Source organism: Rhinolophus sinicus, linkage group LG01 (assembly GCF_036562045.2).
Source record: "Rhinolophus sinicus isolate RSC01 linkage group LG01, ASM3656204v1, whole genome shotgun sequence".
NCBI classification, from domain to species: Eukaryota; Metazoa; Chordata; class Mammalia; order Chiroptera; family Rhinolophidae; genus Rhinolophus; species Rhinolophus sinicus.
The window spans coordinates 79,925,195-79,943,090 of NC_133751.1; the positions used below are offsets into that span (position 1 = coordinate 79,925,195).

The following is a 17,896-nucleotide window of genomic DNA, read 5'->3' on the forward strand; positions in this document are numbered from 1 at the left end:
AATCAATTCAGGACATCAAGTCAGCCACGACAGTGCAACTAAAGATACTTACGAAAGAGGACTTCCAGAACTGCTTCAATAAGTGGCAAGGACCATGGGATAAGTGTGTTCAAAGCGAGGGGGGGTATTTTGAGGGAAATTAATGGCAATGTGTCTTTTACTATAATAAATTTTTTTTTATTTAAACATTCACCATATTGTTCGATCACACTCGTATATACACACATGACTGAATTCACTCATTTATCAAATAGTAAATGAATGTCTGCTATAAGTCAAGCAGTGTGTTAGACACAGCACTTGTGATGGTTAATTTTCTGTGTCACCATGACTGCATTACAGGGTACCCACATGAAAAACTATATCTGGGTGTGTTTGTGAGGGTGTTTCTGGATGAGATTAGCATTTGTATCATGGACACAGTAAAGTAGCTTGCGCTCCTCAATGTGGGTGAGCATTATGCAATCTGTTTGTAACCTGAATAGAACCAAAAGACAGAGGAGGGAGGAATTACCCCCTTTTGCTTCCTGCATGATTGCTTGAACTGGGGTGTTGGTCTTCTGCCCTGGGACTGGTATTTACACCTGTGTCTCCCCTGGATCTGCAGCTGCAGAAAGCAAATTCTGCGGCTTCTCAGCTTCAATCATTATGTGAGCCAATTTCTCATAGTTAATTTACACACATACACACACACAACCTATTGGTTCTGTTTTTCTGGAGAATCCTAAAATGGTTCTCCAAATATGCGCAAATCGTAATGCACATAGCTTGTTATCAACAGGAGAATGATTGCTCCAGCTGCCTACTACTTCCTTCTCACTTTCACACAATGCACAGTGAGCATTGTTGGCTGCCTGCTGTCTCGTAACAATGCCCAGTCTGTGAAAGAGAAGAAACCCACAGATGCCTTCTGTCTCTTTTACTTGTTCTGTGTACCCACACAGAGCAGAAGAGAAATAGGATATTGACAGATTCCTATGGGAGGAATTAGCAGTATGTAAAAGTCAGGAGGTTTTTAAACCTCTGGACTTGGTTTTCATTTCCTTGTTTGACTTCCTCTGCTTCAGTAAGTACGAAAGGCAATATGATCTAATGGCTAAGAATCTGGGTGCTTGGAACCAGCTTACCTGGGTTTAAGGCACAACTCTGCCTCTTTTAGTTCTGAGACCTTAGACATACAAGTATGACATACCTCAGTTTCCTTACCTATAAAATAGAGAAGCCACTGATACCTACCCAATTAATTTCTTGTGACTTATTGTGGGGATTACATAAATTAATACATGTAAAATACTTAGAGTGGTGCTTGGCACATAGCAAGCACTCAATAGATATTAGATGTTATACACAATTTTAAAATCCCACTCCATAAGAGATAGGTATTTGGGAATCGGTTTCTTTATATTTCTGTTGTAGTAAATTATTTTGGAGTTCTTTTTGTTTGTTTGTTTTTTTCCTTTTGGTGTTTAGAAGAACCTTCTCCAGGATGAAAAACATGACCTAATTTTGGTATATAGTAAGATGGAGGCTGTAATTTGGGTGCTTCTCTCCCTGAAGACTCTCCATGGCGCTTAGTTCCTGGCTGTCACTTTTGTTCTGAGGGCTTCAAGTTCCCTATGCAACAGAAACACTGAACAGATGTTACGAGGCTGAGCTAGTGGTGGCCCATAACGCTGAGTGCCTTGACTGATGGGTTCAAAAGATTTCTCCTAGCAATCCAAGATTGCCAAGAATGAGTGAGCCAAGAAGGAAAGTTATGGATTTTGCAAAACCCATAAGGAGTAGTTCTCAGTCTGCACTTGACAAGTCTGAGGGTTTAGAAGACTGTTTTGTGGTACCGCTGAATCTCCAGTGTGCTGTGTTCCCAGGGAAGAAAACCAATAACAACAGATCCCACAGCTCATGCCATTTGCTAAATGGGCTTCCTCGCAAGTGGGGCTCTGGGAGGAATCTCACAATTTCCTGCCACTTTGTCTCTGAAGGGTAAGCAAGAAGAAATTTTCTCATTTCAGCTGCTTTCATTGCTTACAACTGTAGAGAGTGTAGAAATGACTGTGCTTTTTATTTTTGCTTCCATTCCAGTGCTTACTTTTATCAGCTTTACCGAATTTTGTGTTGCCCAACAACCCACAGAATTGACGTAATAAAATTCACGTCAGAAATTCTATATTTCACCAGTTTGGGGTTTTCACATGGAAAATTTCTCGTAGCTCTTTTTCACTTGCTGCAACAGAAAAAAGTGGAGCAGGCATGATGACAATGACCAAAATAAAGCAAGACATCTCAACCAGCCGATGTGTTATAAAAATCCTGCAGATTCACACCAGAGTCTCCAAAAGACAATTTTTTATCTGATTTTACTAACATTGTTTTTTTTCCCACTGAAATGTGCTTTCATGTAACTCTAGAATAAACAGAATTTAATAATTCTCTAGAGACCAGATTCTAGTTTCTAGCAGGACTTTGTCATCAAGTCTTTGAAACTAATTCTGTCTGACAAACACGGGTATCCTAATGACCTAACTCACCACATTTTTGAAGTTCAAAATCGCCCAGTTTCATCACCCAAAAAGCAGAAGTTCATATTCAATAAGCCCCTGACCCTAACCGGCTAATCTTTGATGTTATTTTTAATGTTTTTGGGCCCCGTTCATCATTTGAATGGATGCCTATGGCTTTTCAGATTCCCCAGTAGAGAAAAGATTGGAATCTAGAAGACTTGAACTAATGATTTTCTTGGCCTAGAGAGTATAGTATCATGATTTGTGTCCTCATCCCTTAGATACCTAGTGTTCTCTTCCTGAATTCATTAAGAAGTGACTGAGTCATCACTTCTAAGAAATAAGGGCTAGAATATATTGATAACATTAAGCTTTAGGGGAATTATTTTTTTCAATTGAAATATTTCACATATAACATTATCTAAATTTAAGGTGTACAACATCTTAATTTGTACATTTATATATAGTAATATGATTGCCATTTGAATGATTATTAGCACCTTTATCACATTATATAATTCTTTCTTTTTAGTTGTTGGAGTGATTAAGTTCTCTTAGCAAGTTTGATGAGTATAATATAATAATGTTGTCTATAGTCACTATACTTTGCATTAGAAATCTAGGGCTTGTTTATTACTCATAGATTTGTATCATTAAACAACATCTGTCCTATTTCCCCACACCCTTGTTCCCTAGTAACCACTATTTTACTCTCTGCTTTTATGAGTTTGGCTGTTTTAGATTGATACCACATGTAAGTGGTATCATAGAATATTTGTCTCCCTCTGTCTAATATCTCTCTTAGCATAATGTGCTCAACATCCATCAATGTTGTCATGAATGGCAGGATGTCCTTTTTCATGACTGAATAATATTACACACACACACACACACACACACACATATATATATATATATATTGCATATAACTCTTCTATAACCTGCTTTCATTTCCTTTGGATATATACCCAGAAGGGGGTTGTTGAATCATATGGAAGATCTATTTTTTAATTTTTTGTGGAACTTCCATATTGTTTTCCATAGTATTGAACCAATTTAGGTTCCCACCAACAGTGCACATGGGTTCCCTTTTCTTCATATCCTCTCCAGCACTTGTCTTTTGCCTTCCTGATGATAGCTGTCCTAACAGGTGTGAGGTGGTATCTCATTACAGTTTTGATTTACATTTCTCTGATGATCTGTGATGTTGAGCATCTTTTCATGTACCTGTTGGCTATTTGGATTTTTTTTTTTTGGAAAAATGTCTAATTACTTCCTCTGCTCATGTTTTAATCAGATTTTATTTTGTTACTGAGTTGTATGTGTCTATTTTTATTCCAGTGTTATACTTTTTTATTACTATAGCTTTGTAGTATAGTTTGAAATCAGAAAGTATGACACTTCTGGCTTTGTTCTTTTTCCCTCAGGATTGCTTTGGCTATTTCAGGTCTTTTGTGGGTCTATAGAAATTTTAGGATTGTTTTTGCTATTTCTGTGAAGAATGTCATTGGTATTTTGATGGGATTGCTTGAATCTGTAGCTAACTGAGTAGTATGGACATTTTAACAGTTTTCATTCTTCAGAATCATAAACATGGCATGTTTTTCCATTTGTTTGTATCTTCAATTTCTTTCATCAAATTCTTGTAGTTTTCTTTGTATAAATCTTTCACTTACTTGATGAAATTTATTCGTAGGTATTTTATTGTTTTTGATGCTCTTGTGAATGATCTAATTTTCTTTCTTTATTTTTTAAGATGCTTCATTATTAGTGCATAGAAATGTCACTGATTTCTGTATGTTGATTTTTGTATCCTGCAACGTTAATGAAATTGTTAATTGGTTCCAACAGTTTTTTGGTTGAGTCTTTGGGATTTTCTAATACCAAATCATGTCATATGCTAATAGGGATAATTTTACTTCTTGCTTTTTGATTTGGATGCGTTTTATTTCTGTGTCTTGCTAAAAATTCTTTTTATTTACTGCCAAATATCTAAGAACTAGAAAAATAATCTGAAAATGTCTCCTTTTACTAGGTGAGAAAACTGAGTCTGAAGAGCCTTTTATAATGGTGGCAATAATGCTTTTAAAAAAAACAAATTCCTTACTTGTAAATGTATTTTTAGGGCTTGGGGATTACCAGGGGAAAGTTCTGTACAGGATAAAGAGTGTTGAGGAAAACAATTATTGTAGGGGAAATAAGGAATCATAAGGCTATTAATAAATCCAGTGAAAGCATAACAGATGGGATAGGGGAGAAAGAGGTCATGAGGCTGCATGAGACTGAAATCAGTGAAGGGGAAAGTGGCAGGCATTTGGGTCTAATTTCTAGAGCACTGATAGTTGTTGACACAGGATTACATAAAATGAATTATCTGAAACTCTGCCCAGTGACTAATATGTTCTAGATAGTCAATATATATTTGCCCCATTCTTCCTGTGTAACCACCACCATATGTCATCAAACCCGTCTATTATACAGGCACAGTAATGCTTGAACTGGGAAAGAAGGATCGGGTAGAATTTGAGCAGACAGATTGGATGAAGAGGATGTTGAAAATAGTATGAGCAAAGAATCTGGCAAAAACCAGGAGATATATGGTAAGAGAAAATATATCAGTCGGGTAGAAAGGGGGAAATACAGATGGAGAAACTATATAGATTGTAAAAAAAAGTCAAAGCTGCTTTTTGGTTTCGGAAGTCCTAACACCTTGAGAATTAGGGGTTCTCTAGTGCAGAGGGGTTCTCTGTCTACATTTTTAATGGATGACTTCCATTAATCATTGTAAAGATGTACAGCTCTCTGAGACATGGATTTAGCAATACTAGTTTTATCCCATCAGTTATCATTCAAGATGTAGGTTTTTGTTTTAATGCTGAGTAGCTGTGCTTCTGCATATTTTAATATGATGTAAAGAAAGTATACTCCCAAGTGTCATCTTGCATGCTGGTCCTCTGAAGACTGACATAGAAAAAGAATGTTTGAGTCATTGCCATAGCTAATGGTTATTTTCCAGTTTCCTTTCTAACATGTGGTCATGAATGTGCTATGATAAAACATATGGCTCTATAGTTACCATGGTTATTATTAAAGAAGACAGGTGTTTAAACATACCTCAGCTCCACAATGCATACCTCACGGTCCCACTCAACATTCCTGCCTGGTCTCCTCCTACTGTATATATACACTATACCCTAGAAATCAACTCAACTTTCCTCATTTTCTTCAAAACATGCCTCAGTGCTTTTACCTACCATTCTCTCCTCCTGGAATGCCCTTTTCTTCTTTTATGACTGGGCATCTACATTTCATCCTTCAAAATTTATTTAAAATTTGGCAAATCATGTAGAACATTTCCTGACTCTCCTGGGCTACATTAATGAATCACTCCTTGGGACTGCTAACCCTATGTCCTCCCAGTGGTTTTTTTTTTAAGCCTTTCTAACTCAGTAATATGTCACTGGAACGTATCTCAGCTAATTGTCATATTTTCTCAATGCAAATATTTATTTAATATGATCTTTCTAGGAAACACATATTATGTGTCTATTTAATGCACACATAATTTTTAAACAAAGAGTATCTTATTGTTAAAAGCAAATATACATACCACTTTTCTTCAACATTCCGAAGTCGCATTTTTCATAATCCTGGTCTAAAGATTCTTCAGGATTATCTTTGGCCTTTGGTAGTGGTGTTTAAGGTCACAATGACATTGTTTTTCATAATCCATGCTGGTAATTTAGGCAGTTTTACCTTTAGAATTAATAGACTAATTGTGAGATGTGTTGAAGAATACCTGAGTTTTATCTTAATTTCCTACTTGATCAAACTGTTGGTTTTGTTTTGTTTTTTTAATTAAATTACATGCCACTTGAAATTAAACAGCTTCTTTTAGAAATTGTCTTTCAAAAGCTTTCAATGGCCAAAGGCTTAGAAGTTCCCTGATAGTCTGTTGGGATCTATGTATTCCCACTAAACTCTTTTAACTTTGAAAGTTCTATGATCTTTTTGAAATTTGGCAATTTCTACTGCTTTAATTGCATGGCCTGTCATATGACTATTGTTGACTACCTATGGAATTTTAATATTAAGGCTGCATTATAATTTATTCTTTTTGAAGACAATGAAATCAACAATTATCCAAATTTATGGTAATGTTCAACAGTTTCACCCTCATGCTCTCTCTCCAACATTTTATTCTTCTAATTTCCCTACTGGGAGGAGATTTAAAGAACCTTTAATGCTTTATAAGGATCGGGGGCAGAATACAGGCATTACAGAAAGTGGGTAATATAAAAATTCTAAAATATAATGGAATGAGTTCCTAAGATTTCTTCCCTTTATCTCATCAAACTTATCTCATCAAAAGGAAAGGGAAGAGGGTATTGCTTTTCTTTTCTTCCTCTTGAAAGGAAAGAGCAGTTTCCTTACTCTTCTCAGAAAGACGTGAGAAGAATACAACTGTTGAATTTTTAGGAGTGGGATAGACACCTCCTTTTAATAATGAGGAAACTGAGGACCTCAGAGGTTAAGGCCTTGTCTAAGGTCATCCAGCTCAGCTGTCTCAAAAACCTGAAAATTTTCAGAGGCAAGTGCATTGCCCAAAATGGAGGGCGTCAGTGTTTTCCTTTGGGGAGCATAGCAACATTGTTATGTTCAGTTGCCTTGGGGGTAAAGATGCACATGTTGGTTACATCTGCATGTTCTTCTAAACACTCCCATACATATGGTTATGAATCACAAGTAACATTGATTGTGAGATATATATGAAATGAGCTCCATATTTCAGTGACTTAATTTTAAACCCATATCCCACTTAGGTTCTACTTTTAGCTGTGTTGCCCTGGCCCAATGCATGCTAACTGAGTCAATTCAGATACCAGAAATGTAAAGATAATAGCCGAATAGTTTTGTCAGCATTCCTTCACCATTGTAATGTATTGTCTATAACAACGAAAACCTGCAATCAGTCTATGCATTTGTCAAATCGAGTCTTTAAAAAATGAATTATGAGAAGCTTTCCAGTGCATATTAAGTAAAACAGAAATCAGATAGAGAATAATATGTATTTTATTCTTGTGGGAATTTAAAAAATATTTACATATATCTGTATGGAAATTTTCCACATCTATGTACAGAATAATTAACATTGGCCACCACTGTGGAGAGAAACAAAGTATGGGGTGAAAGAGAAACTCACTTGTTATGACATATTATTTGTATATAATATCCCTGTTTTTGTGTGTGTGTTTTTTCATATTTAAACACATGCATTGCCTATAACACATTTCCTATTAAGGGCATTTAATTAAAGTAAAGGAAATGGAGCTAATTCCTCTTTCTTAATTTTCTTTCTTTCTTTCTTTCTTTTTCTTCTTTTGGTTGCTATGCATGGTCTTTTGTCTGTTTGCTTTTAGATCCATTTTTCTCCTTCGCCTGAATTTGCATTTACAGAGTAGGATACTATGTAGACTGCGTTCCCAGGTTTCCTTGCCAGTTGGTTTTTGTTTATGTTTGGCCAGTGTGAGTCTTGGAAAGATAATGGAGGGAAGAAGCTAGGGCAGTTCTCCCCACCCCTCTGCTCTGGGTGGCTTCTCTGGTTGAGTTTCCTGTGTGGCTCCAGCTCCCTCCGTAGTCTTAGCTTCAGATATGCAGTCCTGTGAAAGTTCCAGTTTCCTTGCGTGGCCCAAGTTCTGTACCGTAGAAATTCCATCTCCTTCGTTTGTCCTTCCAGCCTAGGGACATTAGCAGCTTTGTGCTATTACTAATTTTTAGGCAACACCTTCCCCTGTTCGGTCTTTCAGCTATTCTAATGAGTTCACAGCTAGTTCGTCTATTAAATACTCTGTAATTATATATCAGGAGTCTATTTCACTACCTGGGTCCTGACAACGTTGCTGTTAAAAATGAAATTTCCTATCTTCTGTATTTCAAGTCAGTTATTGTTTATATATAGTATGCAAGTAATCTTATATGTAAATGTAATTATTTATTCATTCATTCATTCATTCATTCATTCATTCATTCATTCATTCATTCATAGCTATTTCTAAAAGCTTTAACCTGGTAGCCTTGCCTGGGAAGTAGAACAAAGAACCCTCAAGGTCTCCGTCTCCTAATCTGGCTATTTCAGTTTTTGATTTCCCGTGTGACTCAAGAGTTGTTGGAGAACATTTCATTTCTGGATGTGTTAGCCTTAACTTTTTAAATTATTTTTTTATTGAGATAGAATTGACATATACATTGTATAAGTTTAAGATCTACTACATATTGATTAATTTTTATTATAAATTTCTAATGTCATGGCATTGTGGTTAGAAAATATTGCCTGTGCTGTTTCATTTTGGGGAACTTGAGATTTTCTTTAGAGACTATTATGCTGTCAACTTTATTTTCCATGTGTCTTTAAAATTTGCTTCCTTTGATTTTATTTGTGTGTGTGCATATATAACATTCAAATTAGTTATGTTTTTTAGTTTTTTCTTATTAGTACTTATTTTTAATCTATCTCAGCTGTCAAGGACTATGTATACTTCTGTTGCTATTCATTCATGTCTATTTCTTTTTGCATTTTTTTTTAGTTTTTGCTTTATGTATTTTGATGATATATGGTGCTTAGAGGTTCAGAATAATATGATCTTCACTATAGACTATATACTTCATCAGTATGAAATCCCCTTTTAGACTAATTTTTGTCCTGAATTCAAACTTTATTCTTTGTTAAGATGACATGGGAATGTTTTCCTTTAATAAAACTTTAATTTTTTTCTGATTTGTTTTATTTTCTTTATGGAGACTATCAGTTTTGTAGATGTGGGAACTTATTTGTCTTCCATATCCATTTTTATTTCTTTTTAGTTATTTTCTCTAATGATTTATAATTCTTTATTCTCATTCTGTTCATTTTACTTAATTTTCTCAAGTCTGACCTCCATAAGTCAGTCTGTATTTTTGATGGTATCCATTATTAAAAAGCCTCTTCAAAAATGGATTTTATTTCTGAAAGTCATATTTATTTTGTTTTCTTGCTGAATTCTGCCAACTCACTTTTAATATCCTTCTATTGGTTTATCTTTTCTTCTTTGAGTCCTTCTCTCTTGTTCTAAATACTTTTAAAAAAAAGATCCTATTGTCTTTAATTTTTTCAATATCACTGAAAAGCATTTAAGAAACATCCATTTTTTTCTATAATTGCTACATGTGATTTTTGTATGCCTCTTTTTATATTACTTTTTAAATTTTTTTCTTGTAGTATATTGGTTTTATGTCAGTCTTTTTATGATAGTTTTCTCATCCTTAAATTGGGCCATTTTTTTTAAAGGCTAGCTATTTGCTGCTTAGCAGTCTGAGAATGAGAGGGCTGGGGGAGTAAGCTGGGGCAACAGATAACTTCCTTGCTAGCTCAGTTGTCTTCCTAAAATTTCTGCCAGGGGACAGAATTTTGCACACTTCTCTCAGGGACATGCCCATGCAGTTTGCTTATCTTATAATGGAGCAAAGTATTGGTAATTCATGTTTATTAATTTTACTTTGCCAGTTTTGAACAGTAACTGTAAAATAGCAACAGATTGTCACCCACCATCTCTCAATATAACACAAAAGGTGCTGCATTGCCAGCCGACTGGTTGCAAAGATGGTGTGTCTGTTTCATTCCTAGTTTGGTCCCACATTGCCTGTCATTCTCTACGACTTGATTCAACTTGTTTCAAATAAGAAATCACTGGTCAGGTGCCTTATGGCTGTGTCTTCTTCCTTTGTAGAATTCCATGCCCTGCTTTAGGTTTGGTAAGGTATGCATCTATTAGACTTAATTGAATCCAAATTACTGTATTCCTTATAGTTTTTGGTTTGATATTCTAGTAGCTATTACCATTTATGATGGAATTTCATTCTTTTCTTTTCCTTATTGTGCTTTTCAGCCAGTTTCAGGGAAGAGAATGGAGGTAGAAGCACCCTTACTTTGCAGTCTTTAACTGTATGTCTACAGGCCAGTGGTTGACAAACTTCTTGTAATGCAAACTATTAGGCCTACCCCCCAGAGCTTCTGATTCAGTAGGAACTGGATGGGGCCCTAGAATTTGCATTTCTAATGAGTCCCAGGTAATGCCAATGCTGCTTTGTCATGGACCATACCATGAACCCCAGCTCTAAGCAATTTATTTAATAGTAGAGTCATCACTAGGCTTACCTAGTAGGAGACAGATTTCAGTCCCATATCATGAATGTCATTAATTCTTTATGTAAAAAGGGAAATAAGTATATGTTTGGTGATATTGCTGTGTAAAGACTTCTTGAAGGTTCAGTGAAATGTTTACAGCTATTGATTCAGTGGGAAAAGTTTTGTTCATTTTTTCCCCCTAAATCACCATTCAGTTTTTCTCACAATTGAACTAGCTTTTTTCCTAGTTGGCCTCAAGTTTTCCAAGTATAATGAAGGTGTGGTCTTCTGTGCTCACATTATACTTAAACAGGCACTTATTTTTGACCCTGAACTTCAATCTGCAGTTTTTAGTCCTGAACTACCCAGTAGATGTCTGACATACTGAACTGAGCTTTACCATGTAAGCAAAAGTATTCACTCTGGCCAATGTATTTTCAGGTTTGACATTTTGGTGGCTTGTTTTTTTTTTAAATCTCTATGTCAATTCCTCTCCTTTCTCCAGCATAGGACAGCTAAATTGATCCATAAAAGCCATATTTCATGGGGCAGAAAACCCAAACACACTTGAAACTCTATGACTCAGGGTCATCTGAAGAAAATAATAAGTTTGATAGAGATAATGAATTCTTTGATTACATGTTAATAACGAAAACTCTGCTGTTGTAATAAACCTTAATTGGGTGAATGAATCATTTAAAATTTGGAAATTCAGAAGCTGAATCTGGAGAAATAATTTAATGTTTTGTTTGTAATCTGCAGTCACCTCTTTCAAAAGGTGTCATTTCTGCTGCCTACAAGTTGTAAGCTGCTGTGATCAAAATTGAACCTCTGCTGGGAGCTGAACAGTAATTCTGGCATTAGTTAATCTACCCCAGAAATGCTAAACTCTAATAATGGGAAGCTTTGATAACTGGAAAGTATTATAATCCACTTTCAAAAAATCCTAATGCCGTCGATTAGAGGAGGGCAGAGTGGGTCCTTAGTTTCAGCTGAGGCTCCAGAAGCATTTATTGAGTTTAAACGGAGTTCAGAGCCATGTGCCTGGGAAAGCTATTTGAAGATATGCACAGTTGTCAGAAGAGCCAAAAGAGCAAGAGCATCGTAGCACTTTCACATTGTTTTTTTACTTTATGATCCTCGTCCATATACACAGCCCACAACTATGTACATAACTGTAATGATTTACAGAAATACTCATTATAATCAAAGAGAAAAAGAATCAGGAATAAAGTAGCAAGGTTCCTTTAAAAATCAGCCAAAACAAATGAAAAAAAAAATGTTGGTTAAATAACAAGATGACAACTGTCAGTCCTTCCAAAATATTGTTCTTGTGTGACCTGACCCACGGTTTTCCATGTAGTCTGGGGTATGAGTGCTGCTGTGGGTTTCCTGCCACGTGCTTTCTCCAGACCCTGGCAGCCATACACGCTCCATCACTAATGTGAGGAAGACTCTTTTTTCTCTTATTTACTGAAAATCTGCTGTTGCACTCTGTCAGTCTGGAGGCAAAAGGTGCACAGTTACATGGTATTCACACCTTCTTCAACTGCAGAACCTTCCTACTGTGTTATTTCCACAGTTTGCCCTTTGTATTTCCAGGAAGGGCTATAGACTTCCCAAAACGCAGGCATAGAATTTTGGCTGGTACTTGGGGGAAGCCTGGTCTGTCCTATGTTGCCACCTGCATATTTTCTTTTCTCAGTTGTGCCATTAGCTGGTAGAACTCTGTTTATTTTCCCACTCAAAATGCGGTATTATTAATAATAGCAACTGTTCTACTTGTCATTCATTATCTTTAACTTTCATAACAATTTTAGTAGTACAGTTCTCAATATGAGAAATGGGCTTACTTGGAGTTCCAAAGTAAGCCCTGGTATGAATTTTCAAATATGCTAATCCAAGCTGCATGATGGAGACTGAGCCCACATAAACCCACCGGACACAAAGCTGTCTACAGTTTAGGCAGTTAATTTTGTACCAGTGAACTGACTTAGAGTTAGGATGGGAACATCTGACTCCACAAAGGGGCTCACCAGTTGAAAAAGTTCCCTGTCCTCACAAATCTCAGAGATTTGACCAGGGAAGTAGAAAGCGGATTTAGCTTGGCATGTGAAGCTGCTGATTGAAAACATTTGAAGTATGCAACCTAGACTTGTTTCCCCCTCGCCCCAAAGAAGGACTAATATGGAAATCTAGGCTCCTAGAGACCCCTCCGGAAGTTCCTTACATTATTATGAGTATCATTCTTTCTCATAAGCTAAATGAGCATGTAGCTAAGGGATAAAGCATTCTAGCTATGTGTTTGTTAGAGATCATGTCTTCATTGGAATTTTACAGCATCAATGGGAAGAAGAATAACAAAAAAGAATTCATTGAATTACAAGTGCAGGTACTAGTCTGTGAGTTAATCTCACAATTAACTGACTTGTTAAAAACGAGGAGCAACTGGCTGTCTAAGGCCTGGGTGTCCATGCTACTGTAGCTGATTAACACAACCAGGAGTTGGTTATAAACATTGATGCCTTCATTTAAAAAATAGTGGAAAAACCTGCCAGGAAAAAGGAAATCAGAGTATTTCATGAAAGTCTTGCAAAATATAAATATAAAAACAATTATTAGGTCCATGAACCCAGCATTAGTTTCTCTTTTCCCAGATTCTCCTACTTTGTAGTACTTCTCACAGCAAGAAATTTTGGCAATAAGAGCATTTGTTCACAGTAAATATACTTAGAATTTTTCCATAGAGCTCAGGTTTTTATGAAAAATGAACAGAAATAAAAACAATAACAAAAATCCAAAAGGGAACTGAGAAAAATAAACGAGTAATTGAATTCCTTTAATCCCTATGGCTAAAGTAAATTTAATTTTAAGTGAATATTAGATCTGCTGATAGTTTCTGAACTACAAGTTTGTTGGGGAAGGGGCAAGGATGGAGGCCTGGTCCGCTGGCCTCCTAGCTGGCCTGGCTTCCTTTTTCCATGTCGGCCCAAGGCATTCTGTACATAGCTCTGTGTTAGCATTTGCCTCTGATATTTATTTACATACTCGTCTCTCTGAGCATGGAAATAAGAGGCTGGATCTTATGTAATTTCCAACATGGTCCCCCTTCTCCTAAATGACTCATTGCTGCTAAGGGATGTTTTACACTTCTTGATATCCTTTTTCATTTTTGTTTTTGAGTGGGGGAAAGACAAGGTAGGGTTGAGGAAGGGAAGTGGGGAGCAGAGGAGATAAGGATGGCTGACTCCTATTTGGTTCAGGGGACTGTTTGCAATTCCTATCTTTAGAGAAGTAAGTACCACAGAACTGGCTATTCAATTTTTGGAGATTCTGGCTGGCAGAGCTCCCTTGGAGCCCAGGTGGAAAGTGAGGGGCAGAGACAGGGAAAATGCTCTTGCACGCTGTAGATAGAAAGCTTGGGAGCTTCTGAGGGCAGCTCCCTTAGCAGGCATGTTGGGGTTGTTAGGGTTGGCAGTACCAGAGTCAGGCTTCTCAGACCTGATGATGTACTTCCCAGGATGTCATGCTGCAGCTTTAAGCAATTGAACTTCCCCTTGATGTTCCTGGGAAATTCTTGGCCACTACAGGCGCTTGCTTCTCCTCACAAAGGGGCAGAGCAGGGATAACTTCCAACACAGAACCTCAGGTGAATTAGCTAGTCAGGGACTATTCCTGTCTTTTCTGTGAGAAGTAACATTCTGGGGGCCGTGTTGGGGACTGGATTGTTCTGATTACAAGAGAAACAAACAGAATCTGCAGTGGGGGGTGGGGAGAGTCATGGCCAATGTCAGCCAGTCTCGCTTCCATTTTGGAGTAAATGATAATCGCTTCTCGGCCTTTTGGCTAAGATCAAGTGTGAAGTAAATGATAAAGAAACAAAAAGACCCAGATAGTAATCTCTCCAAGGAACAGCACTGAAACCTCTGGAGGCACATAGGAAGAGAATTCTCTCCTTCTCCTTCCCTCGTCTCCTTTCTCCTCCTCTGTCTTCCCTTCTTCCAGTCTTTTGTCCCATCTTCCTCTTACTTTCTCTCAGAGTTTTGGTTTCTATAAAGCCTATGTGAGGGAAAAGAGAAAACAGTGGGTTATAATCCCTGTCAGCTTTGATTTAAACTATTTATATTTATATTAGTCAGTATCCAACTAGGAAAATAGAAACCACTCAAAGTATTTAAAATATGGGAATTGAATTTAATAGGGTGAATTAGTTAGATATATGATGGAAGATCTGAGAAACCAAAGAGGAGATAGAGTGGCAATCCGGAGATTAGCATGAAAGGAAGGATTTTTTTTAATTGAGATATAATTGACTCATAACACTGTGTAAGATTAAGGTGTGCAATCTATTGATTTGGTACATTTATGTATTGCAATATGAGTTTTATGGGATCCCAGGAGTTGGGGTCATGCAGTGGAATTTGGAACTGCAGCTGATCTTTCCTGCCATGGAGCTGTGTGAGAAATGTGGCCTGATGCAGAAAGAGAGGAAGAAATGCCCAGGCTTTTCCTTTTCTCCAGGTCTCATCTCCCAGCAAGTTGCCTCTCCTTGGCTGAAACCAGAGCCCCTGAAAATTCGGAGAATACAGCCTGCAGGGGGCAGCACCTCCTTGTTACAGAGCAGCCTAAGGGACAGGAGAGGAATATGGATTTGAGAGCAAATAGGCCAAGGCTCAACCTCCTCTTCCAGTAGCCGCTGGGTGATACAATGGAGGAAAATGAGCGTGTGTGCAACCGTGTGTGTGTGTGTGTGTGTGTGTGTGTGTGTGTGTTGGAGGTTGGGGGTGGTGGTCTGAAATTGAGAGAAATTCTTAACTTTCCTGACAGAAAAATTGAAGTTAATGCTGGACTGATACTCAACTTTCAGACCAAAGGATAATGTTCCCTGTGAATTCATTTTACAGACTTTAATAAACATTAGAATTTGCCACCAGTTCAAATGAGCTTATCTGAGACTGTATTCAAACTGAGTAGTAGCAGATAGAATTTTATTCTAAAATGTACAAGCAGCCAAACAATTCAGTCAAGTGGTGTTCAATCTTTACACTGAAGTGATAAAACTCATTTTTTATTGTCATTATCATGGAAGAATTAAACTTAGAGGAAACAGATGTGTTTGTTTCAACTTATTCATGATGTTGTTACCAGGGATGGACAAACTTATTTGGATAAAATACAAATTAGCTTAAAGGTTTAACAAAAATCAACTATTTAGGAGCTGAAATGTTTAATTAAACTTTTTTTTCCTTTTTCATTTTTATGTCTCTTGCTCTTTCTGTTTTCAGCCAAAAGAGACAGTACTGAAATGTCATTAAAAAAATGTTGATTTTGCAGTATTTCTCTGCCCTTGGGAACAGGAAATACCTAGAATTCTGCTAGTAAGATGGTTCTTATGAAATTTCTTGTGTAATTTTTATAATGAAGGGGATTAAATATGTTTGGGTGAGTATCCAGCGTTTGAACTTTGTCACTCTGATGCTCCAGACCAATTGACATTTTCCCAAAATGTTCCCTCTTCTATATATTAGGGAATTACTTTTAAGATCAAGTAATGAGTATAATTGAGTCTGTTCTGGTTTTGGATTTCATACTCCTTATGAATGTGAAATAGATTAAATAGAGGACACTTGAGAAGTAATGAATTCCAACAATAATATCTACTGGTGTAACGAAGAGGCTGAGCAAGTGGTCTGAAAGTGGTTTGACAGCATTAAAGTGGTGTTGGCATTTTCTTCTTTTCAGGAGGAGAGAAGTTGGGGCTAGGTAAGTGACAGTTAGGTCGCTGAAGGTCTGCAGGTTACCTGGACAGCTTTTTGATCTGCAAGATAAAATACTGTTTCTTTGAGCAATAGACATGATTTAGCAATAAAGTTCATAAAATAATGTCCCTTAAGACCAACATTGAAAAATTATGTTGTTTTCGTATCTTCCTTGAATCATGGGAAACAATTACCTCTCTTTTTAGTATTTAGTTACTTGAGATCCATGCCTTATTTTATTCTACCATAGCTTAGATAATTTGATGGGCTTATCAACATTTGAGAGAGAAAGAAAAACAACAGGCTAATATTCACTGGGTGCCCACTATGTTCTAGTCTGTGTGTGAGCTGCTTGGTAATGTTTAGGCGGAAGAACAGGCATTACTCAATTGACAAATGGATGACTTGTTTGTCACACGCTGTTCTCAGCTATCAGTACTGCAAGCCAAAGATGGAGGGCAGCTGTCTTGTCTTAGTGAAGTTAGAATGGACTATGGAGCTAGGTGGACTCGACTCCATTTCCTGTCTGCCCACTGCTTCTCTGCCTGTGTTGCAGAAAAGCTATCCTTGTTATTTCCAAGACTTCTTCACCAATCAGCTTCTCCCTAAGAGTGGCATTGAGAGGCACTGGTAGGAGATAAGAGTCATAGAGAAAGGAATAATGCAGGGTACTTATCTCCACCTCTGCCTGCTTCAGGGATGTCTTTGGTTGTTACTGTCTCTTGTGAAATTCCAGTAAAACAACTTGTTCTTCCATGGCCCCAACTCCCACTGTCTCAGCCTGCTGGGTTTTAGCTTCTGTGTCTTCAGCACCTGAGCTCCGTCACATCACTTCCTCCCTTGGTCCATCCAGCTCCGAGGGTGATAGCAGTCTCCTGCAGTTGGAAATTCCTGGTTGCCTCTCCTTCCACTGTTTGCTCTTTGGACTTTACTAACACTTTTGTGACAAATAACTCATGGTAAACTCCCCTTATTGAATTACTAGATACAGGCTTTGGTTTCCAGCTGTGCTATAAATGATGCTGAGGCTGAGAGATGTAAGGTAGAGTCTACTTTTGACCCATCATGAGCAAGCCGTTTGGGCAAATCATTTAACTGTCCAAGGATGTTTCCTCTTGTATATTTGGGTTAATAGTGACCTTGAAAAATGGAGCTTAAATGAGATTCATATCATGGCACCTGGAACATTGCAGGCATCCAATAAATCTTAGCTTTTAAGGCTATGATTTAAAATCCAGGGCACTGTTCTCTAAGCTCTCTAATACATAGAGTCCCAGGAAAACAAGAAAAGCATCATGATCATATGAGTAAAACATCCATTTAAAAGGGTGTGTGGGTTGTTGGAAAGGTCATGGAATACAAATTGGAGTTGTTTGGACATACTGTCTATGGAGAAGAGCAGATTGTCTGGGAGAAAAAGATGAGACTAGGGTGTATTCCAGGGAAAGGGTCAACTGGGAGACAAAGGTTGGCTA

At 37.2% G+C, this 17,896-nt stretch overlaps 1 long non-coding RNA gene across 7 annotated transcripts in view; it reads left to right on the top strand.

Annotated features, from left to right (window-relative positions):
• Positions 1–17,896, top strand: part of LOC109460765 (uncharacterized) — a 317,813-nt gene that overhangs the window by 88,106 nt on the left and 211,811 nt on the right. The window lies entirely within an intron of this gene.